At 42.6% G+C, this 14,524-nt stretch overlaps 1 pseudogene; it reads left to right on the plus strand.

The window, feature by feature from the left end:
* Nucleotides 1-8,797: 8,797 nt before the first annotated feature.
* LOC136886765 (phenoloxidase 2-like) overlaps nucleotides 8,798-14,524 on the plus strand; it is a 61,622-nt pseudogene continuing 55,895 nt past the window's right edge.

Below are 14,524 nucleotides of genomic sequence, written 5' to 3' on the forward strand. Positions count from 1 at the left end.
GAGATCAATTTGGCTTCAGAAGAAATGTAGGAACATATGAAGCAATCCTGACTTTATGTCTGATGTTAGAGTATCGAATTAAGAAGGACAAGCACACGTAATTTGCGTTTCTATATCTAGAAAAGGCATTCGATAATGTTGAAAGGACCAAGCTATTTGAGATTCTGAAGGTGATTGCGATCAGAAACCACGAACAAAGAATTACCTATAAACTATATAAAAGTCAGTCTTCAGTGATAAGAATCGAGGGCTTTGAAAAAGAAGCAGCAATCTAGGAGTGAGGCACGGTTGAAGTTTGTCCCTCTTCCTTTTCAATGTTTACATAGAACAGGCAGTAAAGGAAATCAAAGAGGAATTTGGAATGGGAATCACAGTCCAAGGATAGGAGATCAAAACCTTCAGATTTGCCAATGATATTATTTTATCTGAGACTGCAGAAGATCTCGAGAATTTGGTGAATGGCATGGACAGAGTCTGAGTAAGAAGTACAAGATGAAAATAAATAAGTCCAAAACAAAGGTAATGGAGTGCAGTCGAACGAAGGCAGGTGATGCAGGTAGATTAGGAAATGAAGTCTTAAAGGGAGTAGATGAATATTGTTACTTGGGTAGTAAAATAACTAATGATGGCAGAAGTAAGGAGGACATAAAATGCAGACTAGCACAAGCAAGGGAGAGCTTTCTTAAGAAAAGAAATTTGCTCACTAGAAACATTGATATAGGAATTGGGAAAATGTTTCTGGAGACTTTCATCTGGAGCGTGGCATTATATGGAAGTGAAACATGGACGATAACTAGCTCAGAAAGAAAGAGAATAGAAGCTTTTGAAACGTGGTGTTACAGAAGAATGCTGAAGGTGAGATGGATAGATCGAATCACAAATGAAGGGATACTGAATCGAATTGGTGAGAGGAAATCGATTTGGTTAAATTTGACGAGAAGAAGAGATAGAATGACAGGACACATCTTAAGACACCCAGGACTTGTTCAGTTGATTTTTGAAGGAAGTGTAGGTGGTAAGAACGGTATGGGTAGACCAAGGTATGAATATGAAAAGAAGATTAGAGCAGATGTTGGATGCAATAGTTACGTAGAAATGAACAGGTTAGCACAGGATAGGGTGATATGGACAGCTGCATCAAACCAGTCTATGGACTGTTGACAACAACAGCACATAATTGAATCATATGTATCTACGGGCTTATACTGAATACATTACTTTTAAGAGTATTTAAAAATGTGCAAACAAACTATTTTGCGGCATCACTTTAATTATAACCCTTATTAGTATTACAGTACCAATCAATCAATCAATCAATACTGATCTGCATTTAGGGCAGTCGCCCAGGTGGCAGATTCCCTATCTGTTGCTTTCCTAGCCTTTTCCTAAATGATTTCAAAGAAATTGGAAATTTATTGAACGTCTCCCTTGGTAAGTTATTCCAATCTCTAACTCCTCTTCCTATAAATGAATATTTGTCCCAGTTTGTCCCCTTGAATTCCAACTTTATCTTCATATTGTGATCTTTCCTACTTTTATAAACGCCATTCAAACTTATTCGTCTACTAATGTCATTCCACGCCATCTCTCCGCTGACAGCTCGGAACATACCACTTAGTCGAGCAGCTCTTCTTCTTTCTCTCAATTCTTCCCAACCCAAACATTGCAACATTTTTGTAACGCTACTCTTTTGTCGGAAATCACCCAGAACAAATCGAGCTGCTTTTCTTTGGATTTTTTCCAGTTCTTGAATCAGGTAATCCTGGTGAGGGTCCCATACAGTGGAACCATACTCTTTTTACAAGACAGGATAGAGCAGGCTACATACAACAGTGAAACAAGAAACATACTGCCGTAAAAACCTTTGGAAAAAGCCTGTTAGCCTCTTCTGTTTGTTACTGTTAACCTTTCCTCCCTTCATGTTGAAACTTCTCGTCAGTACCACGCAGCCGAGATTCGTAAACGGAGCTTGTCATCCGCGACTTCGGGGGTCACTTTCGTACGTGACCGGTAATTAATTCACACCCGAGAAACAGCGAGGCTTCGCCGATTTCCCGATTACTAGAAGTTAGGCCTATAGTGTTTCGGTTCCCGTCGTATTAGCTCCCAGCATCAATGTAACCCTTTCTTTTCTTGTTAAACTGTTCCTCACAAACCACAAATAACGTATTGCACAAAATTGGAGTTATAGAGTATTCTTTGCTTCAAGGGTCGAAATGTTTGCTTCGAGAAATCGAGAAATTCGTGTAATCGAATTTCGAGTAATAGGGAAATAAATACACGTGAAGAATAGGACAAACGACCGGTAAATTCAATCCAAACCCCATGGCGCAAAAGTCCTGAAGGGCCTTGGCCTACCAAGCGACTGCTGCTCAGCCCGAAGGCCTGCAGATTACGAGGTGCTGTGTGGTCAACACGACGGATCTTCTCGGCCGTTATTATTGGCTTTCTAGACCGGGGCCGCCATCTCACCGTCAGATAGCTCCTCAATTGTAATCACGCAGGCTGAGTGAACCTCGAACCAGCCCTCACATGCAGGTAAAAATCCCCGACCTTGCCGGGATACTGAAAATTCGAGATATGGAGGCTCGAATGTATATGACTGAACTTCCTTTACAACTTGTCTGAATGCCAAATAAAATAACAAAAACAACAAGGCCCTAAAAAGGACTGAATAATGAATCGCATAGTGTGTTGTGTTTTGTGGTCGAATGGCCGAGTCTGGCAATTAAAAGTTTGCCGGGCTGAGTGGTTCAGACGGTTGAGGCGCTGGCCTTCTGACCCCAACTCGGCAGGTGGTACTTGAAGGTGACAAGTATGTCATCCTCGTGTCGGTAAATTTACTGGCACGTAAAAGAACTCGTGCGGGTCTAAATTCCGGCATCTCTGTGTCTCCGAAAACCGTCAAAGTAGCCTAGTTAGTGCTGTGTGTGTCCTCCGCGCCTACAAGCTCCGCAGCCCGCCGAACACAGACGTTTCCAGAGACCACGAGGCAGTCTGCAGTGCGCTGACGTGATCGTCGGTGAAGTCAGCCAGCGCTATAAAAGGAGCAACATTTCTCCAAAAAACTCGGAATACGATCTATGCCAGTTTTTACTACGGCTAGGGAACACGCCAGTCTCCACTTCGTACCCTAGCCGTGACAAGAAAGCACAATCAGGCCAAGACACCAAACTGGAAGTCGGCCTCCCACCACTATGCCCAACTGCATCCTACCTGGCGTAGATCTTGCCTACACAGACGATGTTCTGTTCCGATACCTGAAAAATGAAGGAATCCCGATTATAAACCTCCGGAGAATACATCAGAACTACATGCCTACTGACCGGGTACTCCTCCAACTTTCTTCAGAACGAGCTGTCCAGACAGCAATAAGATATGGAATTTTCATCAACGCCAAGCCGCACTATGCCGAGCCCTGCCCACCGCAACTGGAAAACGAGTTCGGACCGGACCCGGGAACCAAGCCACCTTGCCAGCCACCTCCAGTAAGGACACCCCCATACATCCCACCACCCCAGCCAACAACCCATCCCCTCACTACCCTAGTCACTACCATCACCACCACCATGGCTACTACTCCTGCCCGCAGCTCTCTCTACACCCCTACAACCACTACCACCATGACCCACTCCTCCCCTATTATGATGTCCCTCGTTTCCCTACCCAATCCAACCCGACCAGCGACAGAAGAAGCAGCCCACAATACCACCATGGACACAGAAAGACCACCGACACCGCCACCAGCTCCCGAGTCCGAGCCCAATAGAACAACCCTGCATCCACCAGTTCCAGAACTTCATACCAGCTGTGTCATTAGAGGAGTGAATCCAGCCATCCCACCAGAACTAATAAACCAAGAACTTCAACGAGCAGGACTACAGCCGAAGAAAGTAAGCAGAATCCACAACGCAACAGGACCCACCTACATGATAAGAGTACAACTCCAGCTCCCCGAAGAAACTCACCGCCTGACCGAAAACGGAATCCAGCTCTTCGGGAAGCACCATCGGGTGGAAGCATCACGCTCCCCTCCGCAAAAACCCACCCACCCCAATCGCAACCCCTCCCAGAACCATACCCGTCTCGCTCCCCCTACCAACTCACACAACAACTCCCAGCTCCTTCTACTACTCCTCACCTCCCTAGCAAACATCACCTCCTTCTACCATCAAATCATCCCTCTATTCCTTCCAAACAATCGCAACCTCATTAGAATCTAAGTCTATCTATGTAACCAGCCAATGTATGTAAACCGTAAACTAATTCCAATTAATGTATGTAACCACAAAGATATCAATAAAAAGCAAAGAACGGATACTGCACCTTAGCCAAGAGGCCAATCCCTCACTTCAACAAATCCAAAGCTCCTTCCTTTAACATCAAACCTCTCCAAATCCCCGAACCCCGCCAAATCTCCTGGCCAGAGAGAAGGCGTAACCTTCTAGGTGGCCCGCCCCTTCCCTTCGGGAAGGGGAATGAAAACTTCCCCCTTGGTCCTTGGTCGCCTCTCCAGGACTCCTACAGTGTCCAACGACCAGACTACACCGCAAGTCAGACACGGAAGTACCCTCTTAAAAATGTGTTCTGAACAGGTGGACTGATTCCTGGCCGTGAGGTTTCACCTCTGGACATTGCCTCATTCATCCTGCATCCCGTAGCCACGTGGAGCACGCATCCAAGCATTCTGCTACTCACTCAAGTCCCCTACAGTGCTCCGACTCCAATCATAGCATTCTGCTATATATGAACACTAGACGCAAGTTCCTTGCTAGTTATACAACTCCTGTTAGCATTCTGCTAATACGAACTCTCTCTACAAGTTCCACTTGTGATTATACATGACCAATAGTTTTCGACTATCAAGAACATTCTCTCATTTGAACAGGGTGTCTCATCAAGACAAGATTGCATGAATATAGGAATCCCGATTCTTACGTATGTAAATATCATTCAGGCCCTCAGCCTACTACATTATATTAACATTAAACGTGTGCAACTCAACAAGCTTCAAGAAAAGTTTCGTTCTATTTTATGTACGTATTGTATAAATGTGTCGAAGCAATAAACTTTTATGCTGTGCCTTGTATACCAAGTTCCTTGCATACAACAGTTAGTGTGGCGTACAAACAAATAACATTATTATTGTTACGGAGTTTTCCGTGGTAGTTAGAGGTGAAAGAAGGTGCGGGGGGTGAACAGGTCTCAGGCTACGAAATTAAAGTGAATTTAAAATTTAACAAGGTTATATTTTCTTAGCAAAAAACAAGAAATAACAATAATGGCAGGTACAGAGTAGCAAAACCACAAATCGAGAATGTACAATTACAGGATTTGGGCTCCGAGAGCCAGACACACAATTCTTGAGCAATTAGCCCAACTTTACGATATACAGAATTCAACAAAGGGGCAGAAGACCCCAATCAAGCCCAGGAGCACTTGCTCCCAATTACATCATAAAGCCTCCTCGAGGCGCGCAGAAACAAATTTCAAAAGAGCGATCTGCTCTCAAAGATTAAGCCTGTCAAAGGCCACACCAAACTCCACCTTCAAGTTGTCCTCTAAGGACATAGACACAGGGGTAAAATACCCAACCTACTGAGGCCTATTAAGTGAGAAAAAGGTTAATTACATGACCTCTAAAATAACAATTTGAGAGGAGGCGATCTGCACTCCTACTACATTTGTTTTAAAACCTAATCTGGCTCTAGGCCACTAATGCAAGGGCTAATCCATACTACAGAGGTGACTTTAGAAAAAGAACAATTTACATTACATTAAGTTAGAAACGGTTGTGAAAATAAGTTCACCTCAATGCAATATGAAAGGGAGCTCGAGAGGGTAAGCACTCTCTATCCCAATGTGAAGCTTGAAAGCGAATAGATACAAAGATTCTTTACATTTTAGGGAAAGTTACATGGTGGAAAAGCTTCGGACCCGCCCCGAGAGTTAAACTGCTAAGCTAGCAAGAAAAGAAGTTATTAATCGGCCATTACCTTGTTGTTGAACTGCTGCCCGAAGGAAGAGGCGCTTCCCGCCCCCTGCTATGTACTTTACACACTGAAAGATGTTACTGAAGTGGCACCGAGACCCGAAAATCAGCAGTTTATATACTCTCGCGGAAAGTTCGAGGCGTTTTTGGAATGAGAACACCCTCCCACAAGGATTTTATTGGTTCACCAAGAAACCCCCTACACAATACGAAGAAGAAACATATTATTGGTGGAAAATTAATTCGAGAAATTCAGGATTGGCTAAATTCAAAACAAGGGGAAAGAAAGGGGTATACAGCCAACTTAAACAATAACAGAAAGAAATTTAACAAGAAACAAACTTTTGAAATAAAATTTTCTCCAAAAAACAGTTCTTTCACCTTGCACTAGGGTGCACTATTGTAGTTCTTCAGTAGTGTCCTCTAGAAGAGAAAGTTCACCCTTCTTACTACAAGCAAAACAAAAATACGTCGAAAACGACCCAGTTCAGAAACTTCAAAATTTCCAAGTAGTGACATCTTCTGGGTAACTTGAAAATTAATACAATTAGATAAGGTTCGGACTTCCTCCAGCAGAGGAGTTTCAATTGGCGCAAATTTTAAATAAGCGGCGTGGAGGTGTACCGCCCGGTACAATTATAATAGTAATTTTCCTTCTTTATCCAAGGGCCTGGCTGTAGAAGAATACAAACATTTTCCTAACCTAGAACACAAGTACATTCGTTAAGTTAATTGCTAACGAACTTTTCATGTCGAGCTCAAAGGATGACTCAGTATAAGCTATCTGAAACATAAATATGAATAAACTTAGGTCTCACTTAGGGCAATCATAGTAACGCATCGATCACGATCCGTGGTATCAAACCTGTTTCTTGTCGACAATTTGTTCACTGACTAATTTCCTTGATCAGAGGAGTGAGTGCTGTGAGAACCAGTTTAACGCTATCCCCCACCTGATCTTTATTCCTCTTGTAAGTCAAGTGTACGGGAGTGGCTGTGGTGGGGAATACCATATGTTATTATTATTATTATTATTATTATTATTATTATTATTATTATTATTATTATTATTATTATTATCAATGGAAATATCCCGGTGACAATGGTCACTTACAGTACTGTGATAATAAGGTAAAGTTTAAACATAATTAAGCAACAACAAAACAAAATACAACAGAAGTACAACAAGCCATTCCATGGAAAGAAAGTATTACGAGAAATATTACTAGTTTAACATTTTTAAGTACCATCCAGTGCTTAACATTACGGCTTACAATACTATAGTTTGAGCTTACTACTACCGGGCGAGTTGGCCGTGCGGTTAGAGGCGCGCACCTGTGAGCTTGCATCCGGGAAATAGTGGGTTCGAGCCCTATTATCAGCAGCCCTGAAGATGGTGTTTCGTAGTTTCTCATTTTCACACCAGGCAAATGCTGTGGCTGTACCTTAATTAAGGCCACGGCCGCTTCCTTCCATCTCATCGTCGCCATAAAACCTATCTGTGTCGGCGCGACTTAAAACAAATTGTAAAAGAAAAAAAACCTCACTACTAGCTTAACATTACAAGGATAATAAAGTTAAAACCTAACTACCCAATAACACCACTAGAACAACTAGAGTACAACAAGCAATTCCATGGAAATAAAATACGACAAGAAATACTACTAGTTTAACATTCTAAATCCAGCATCGCAATATATATACGAATTCACACACAACTTAAATATTTCCAGTGCTAAACACAATACTATAGGTTGGGATTACTATTAGCCTAACATTACAAGTGATAAAATAAACTTAAAACACAAGTGAAAAATGAAAATGAAAGCCTACAACCTGTTTTCCAGTCATTGACCGAGTCAGGAATGAAATGAATGAATCATTGTATAGGCTATTAGTACGATGGGGTCGCCACTCCCAAAGTGATTTTATTAATGACTGATAGATGCTATGAAATGAGAATTGAGAGTGTTGCTGGAATGAAATATGACAGGGAAAACCGGAGTAGCCGGAGAACAACCTGCCCCGCCTCCGCTTCCTCCAGCACAAATCTCACACGGAGTGACCGGGATTTGAATCACGGTATCCAGCGGTTAGAGGCCGACGCGCTGCCGTCTGAGCCACGGAGGCTCTTAAAACACAAATATCCAACGATAATAACTACAACACGAGTAAAACAAGCAATTGCATGGAAAGAAAACATAACAAGAAATACCACTAGTTTAACATTCTACTATTCTTGCTACTAGCGTAACATTACAATGATAATAAAGAAAAGTTAAAAGCAACAACAAGCAAATCCAAGGTAAGAAAATATTACAAGAAATACTACTACTTAACATTCTAAGTCCAGTATCATCATATACAAGTTCATACACAACTTAAGTATTTCCAGGTCTTAACACTACAGCTTACAATTCTATAGGTTGAGCTTACTATTAGCTTAACACTACAAGTGATATTAAAGTCAAGTTAAAAACATAGGTACGGTAATTACCCAACAACAACAACACCAACAACTACAACAACATGAGCACAACAAACAATTCCCCGGGAATAGAATAGTTTAACATTCCAAACCAAGCAGAAAATCACAAGTTCAGTGTCCGTAATTTACAACTTTTACTTTTCTCTTTACACTAGCACTAATGATCTCCTTAAATGACTTGATACCGGAAGGGAATGTATCAAAGACTGCTGCAGGTAATTTATCCCAATCCCTTACGGTCCTGTTTACGAAGGAAAACTTGCTCAATTGTTCATAAGAGGTCGAAGACAGCCGCGAACTTCCAGTCCTCCTTCAGCATGGTGCTGGTCAACATGTGTGTCTACCTAGGACTGCTGTTCCTGGCTGGACAATGTCTAGCGGTACGTACCTTGTTAAGTCAATGTGCACTAGTTGATTTGTTACCCGGCGTAGATTAACATGAAAAATGTATTGAAAATTAAATGGGAACTTACGTTGCAGGCGATCGCGAATATTCGACCCTGTCAGAGGGCGAATTTATCTATTTGATGGAGGAAATTATTTCCGCTCCTTATTTTGACATGCATGTATCACCAAGTAACTTGCATCTGTATTATTATTATTATTATTATTATTATTATTATTATTATTATTATTATTATTATTGATTATCCAGTTAGAATAGAATGGAATACTCCCATATCCAAGATCCGATTCGCCCGAAACTGGGGAGAGAGCACTCTTTTATTGCAATTAATTAAGTTCGATACATACATTACATTTTTCTCTTTCCTCTCCCCAATAGGTCGAGTTTTCACTAACCAGCGTCACGATACTCTTAGATGAATAATAATAATAATAATAATAATAATAATAATAATCCGTTACATTCTGAATAGAAATCTGCTTGCATTACAATATTAATTAATGAATTAACTAGATTACAATGGCATTTATGCACACACATTAATAGGCTAATAGCTTTTTTTTTTTTTTGCTAGTTGCTTTACGTCGCACCGACACAGATAGGTCTTATGGCGACGATAGGACAGGAAAGGGCTAGGAGTGGGAAGGAAACGGCCGTGGCTTTAATTAAGGTACAGCCCCAGCATTTGGCTGGTGTGAAAATGGGGTTCGAACCTACTATCTCCCGAATACTGGATACTGGCCGCACTTAAGCGACTGCAGCTATCGAGCTCGGTAGCTTATAGCTAATGCAATCCCGACTATTATGGAAATGCACTGTTTCACTGATCACAATCACAAGTGATAACAACAACATTAATGAAAACAAATAAGCAGTGCACTCCCGAATTACTCTCTCCTTGCTCAAATTTCAAAGCATGACAACGTATTTAACAATTTGATCACACTACAAACAGTGCCGTCATGTTATGGTTACATTCTGAAGATCCGGTTCGGTGTTTAAGACCTTAATTATTGCACTGTTCTTTCTTTCTTTCTTAATCTGCTTACCCTCCAGGGTCGGTTTTTCCCTCGGACTCAGCGAGGGATCCCACCTCTGCCGCCTGAAGGGTAGTGACCTGGAGCTTCAGACTCTGGGTCGGGGGATACAACTGGGGACCAGTACCTCGCCCAGGCGGCCTCACCTGCTATGTTGATCAGGGGCTTTGCGGGGGTATATTCGAAGGGATAGACAAGGAAGGGGAAAGGAAGTTAGGAACCATCCCGGCATTTGCCACGGAAAACCACTTCCAGAATGGCTGAGGTGGGAATCGAACCCACCTCTACTCAGTTGACCTCCCGAGGCTGAGTGGACCCCGTTACAGCCCTCGTACCACTTTTCAAATTTCGTGGCAGAGCCGGGAATCGAACCCGGGCCTCCGGGGATGGCAGCTAATCACACTAACCACTACACCACAGAGGCGGACTACTGCACTGTTACCTTGTTTTATGCATTCATTCCCCTCTTCGTTACACCCAGTCACGAGGCACGGCGCATTAATATAGTCACATGGTAAAAGGACGTTGCTACATGATTTCGCTAGCGTTCAGAATCGTGTGGTAACTGTGCTCACGGAACATTAGTAACAAACAGTACGCCTGTAGGGGAATAGCACCCCTATAACCATGTGCACGTTAGTTGGGCTGCAGCAAACGATATTGGAAGGGGCTGCTGAATCACACTGCATACAGTACTAAATAAGAGTCGGGGTCTATTGAAATTCACTTCTGAGGAAGGTAGCAAAGTCTTCTGGAAGTTTTCCTGCAGTTCCTCTATAAAATTATATGAACCTTCCAATATTCTCATATCTATTATCCTGGGCCCTGAAATCTATCCACCAAAGTTATTATTCTTAAAGTGGTTCATTACCTGGTAGGTAGATCGTAGCTTTATCATTAGTTTTCTGAAACTGTAATAACTCAAAGCAAATTCGTGACTGTTCCTGACCTTTCCCCACATTCTAAATCCTGAGTTCGCTTCCGTACTGAGGCCTTTCATTTGTCGGTGTCCGTCTATCGAAGGAGGAATGCTCCATTACTGTACGTCTCAGTGTTGGCCGTTATAATAAATATTCTCTTTCCGTGTTGGTGTTCGTGGCCTCCTACAGAGGTCTCCTACCGTTTATAATTATCATAACGCTTGCTGACTGGCTTTGCTCACTGGATTCATGACAGCAGCTACAAATGCCGCGATTATTCCACTAACGTTTGTGTCATTTGAAATGCAAATTATTACTGAACCAATAACCTAATCACTACAATTAGTGTAGGGTATATCTAAACATGTAATTAACAATTGTAAATGAATGGCCGCTAATCAAATTAAATTAATGTAATGTGTAATTCGGTCCGCCTCTGTGCTGTAGTGGTTAGTGTGATTAGCTGCCACCCCCGGAGGCCCGGGTCCGATTCCCGGCTCTGCCACGAAATTTGAAAAGTGGTACGAGGGCTGGAACGGGGTCCACTCAGCCTCGGGAAGTCAACTGAGTAGAGGTGGGTTCGATTCCCACCTCAGCCATCCTAGGTTTTCCGTGGTTTCCCACTTCTCCTCCAGGTAAATGCCGGGATGGTACCTAACTTAAGGCCACGGCTGCTTCCTTCCCTCTTCCTTGTCTACCCCTCCCAATCTTCCCATCCCCCGCAAGGTCCCTGTTCAGCATAGCAGGTGAGGCCGCCTGGGCGAAGTACTGGTCATCCTCCCCAGTTGTATCCCTAACACAGAGTCTGAAGCTCCAGAACACTGCCCTAGACGCGGTAGAGGTGGGATCCCTCGCTCAGTCCGAGGGAACAGATAAAGAAGAAGAATGTGTAATTCATTATTTACTAGATTGTCACCTTCACGGTCTCTGTCCTGAGACTCCGGTTCCTGTGCCTTTGGGGTAGATTCCTGACTGATTTAGAAAGCGGAATTAGTGCTGGAACGCGATGCTCATGGCCTAGTGAGGACAACATGTAGAGGGGGATCGATTTCCCACTCGACAGCCATCTTCGTTGTAATTCTTAATAGTTCACTCTTAACGCTCAACTATAGTATTGAGGCGAGATCTCCAGCTAACTCTGAATAATAATAATAATAATAATAATAATAATAATAATAATAATAATAATAATAATAATAATAATAATAATAATATAATAAATCCGCCTCTGTGGTGTAGTGGTTAGCGTGATAAACTGCCACCCCCGGAGATCCGGGTTCGATTCCCGACTCTGCCAAAAAATTTGAAAAGTGGTACGACGGCTGGAACGGGGTCCACTCAGCCTCGGGAGGTCAACTGAGTAGAGGTGGGTTCGATTCCCACCTCAGCCATCCTGGAAGTGGTTTTCCGTGGTTTCCCACTTGCCGGGATGGTACCTAACTTAAGGCCACGGCCATTTCCTTCCCTATCCTTTCCAGTCTTCCCATCCTCCACTAAGCATAGCAGGTGAGGCCGCCTGGGCGAGGTACTGGTCATTCTCCCCAGTTGTATCCCCCGGCCCAATGTCTCACGCTCCAGGACACTGCCCTTCAGGCAGTAGAGGTGTGATCCCTCGCTGAGTCCGAGGGAAAAACCAACCCTGAATGGTAAGCAGATTAAGAAATAATAATAATAATAATAATAATAATAATAATAATAATAATAATAATAATAATAATAATAATAATAATAATAATAATGATAATGATAATGAAATGAAATGAAATGGCGTATGACTTTTAGTGCCGAGAGTGTCCGAGGACATGTTCGGCTCGCCAGGTGCAGGTCTTTCGATTTGACGCTCGTAGGCGACCTGCGCGTCATGATGAGGATGAAAAGATGATGAAGACGACACATACACCCAGTCCCCGTGCCAGAGAAATTAACCAATGATGGTTAAAATTCCCGACCCTGCCGGGAATCGAACCCGGGACCCCTTTAACCTAAGGCCAGCACGCTAACCATTTGGCCATGGAGGTGGAAATAATAATAATAATAATAATAATAATAATAATAATAATAATAATAATAATAATAATAATAATAATAATAATGAAAATGAAAACCTACAACCTGTTTTCCAGTCATTGACCGGGTCAGGGATGTAATGAATTAAGCATATATAGGCTGTTAGTACGATGGGGTCGCCACTCCCAAAGTGATTTATTAATGAATGATAGATGCTATGAAATGAGAATGGAGAGTGTTGTTGGAATGAAAGATGACAGGGAAAACCGGAGTACCCGGAGAAAAACCTGTCTCGCCTCCGCTTTGTCCAGCACAAATCTCACATGGAGTGACCGGGATTTGAACCACGGTATCCAGCGGTGAGAGGCCGACGCGCTACTGTCTGAGCCACGGAGGCTCCAATAATAATAATAATAATAATATATTTTACAGCCACCCCTCTTTCAAATAATCTGAGAACGATTACATGAACTACAAAGGTGTTGAGAACACTTGCTTCCTTTCGAGTTTCTTGAAGAGAAGCAATGGTATTATGTTGTTTTCGGATCGGTCGTGCTATAGCGAAACACTCCTACTTACAAAAAAGCAGCAACATCCTCGATGTGTATTTGGCGTCAGTTATCTGACCGTGGCACACTCCTTACGGATTGCGTGAACCTGGCCGATCAGCCCCATAATCTAAAACTTCTGAGTACTATGTCCCTCATTCTACGAGACAACGGGCAGTCAACAGAATTTAGTCATTCGTTTTATGAGAGATAGTAGTCCACCTGGTGGCCGTGATTGTTAAGGCGTTGAAGTCTAAACGGTCTGACACAGAGGTTAGCCGGTTCGAGTCCCATCAGAATGTTGGCCGGCAGGGTAGGAAATGTGGTGGTATACAATGTCTAATCACTAGATTACGTGCCAAAAGCCTGGATTAAATTCCAAACCTTTCCGCACTACTCATATGGAGTGAGGGCATATGACGCTGTTGATGGTGAATCGTCCGTCGGATGGTGATGTTAAGCCTTGAACAGACCCTTTGGTGCTATTCAACAGAAGTAGGTTATGTGCCGGCACCAGGTAACCTTACCATCGGTTACGTCGCGCATTCCTGTCTACAAAATGTCACTGTAAAATTTGTCACAAATGGAACATAATAATTGCTTTTACTTAAATGAAGTGAAAAATCTGCGGTAAATTAAGAAATACCGTCGTTATTAGAGAAATATGAATACACTTACGGCCTGTATACTATACGCGCACTTTATCTTGAGCCCGGATCTCCATAGTCTTTTGTTATTTCTTCAGGTCCAGAGCTAGCACCGAGGAATGGGAGTGTTATGTCTGTGGACTCTCGTTATCTTTGTCCATATGACTAGAGCGGCCAGTTCAAACAGCAAAATGGAGGTCAACAGCATTCACGATGTTATTTCGTTCTTCAATGAGGCAAATGACCATGTTATAGTGAAGTGGCTGGAACTCGGAAAAACAACTAAGGACGCATTCAACAACTTGGTGCTGCACATTACAGAGAAATATCGTAAGTACCGCAAAAATTATTTTTGTTGAAAGAAAAATAGCATGATCCCTGGACCAATAAATCACTACCGGTAGTCCACAGAATTCTTCTTATGTACATTGGCCATAGCTTTTTATCGCATATTAAATCTTGCATATCGCGATACAATT

Source organism: Anabrus simplex, chromosome X (assembly GCF_040414725.1).
Source record: "Anabrus simplex isolate iqAnaSimp1 chromosome X, ASM4041472v1, whole genome shotgun sequence".
In the NCBI taxonomy this organism is placed as follows: domain Eukaryota; kingdom Metazoa; phylum Arthropoda; class Insecta; order Orthoptera; family Tettigoniidae; genus Anabrus; species Anabrus simplex.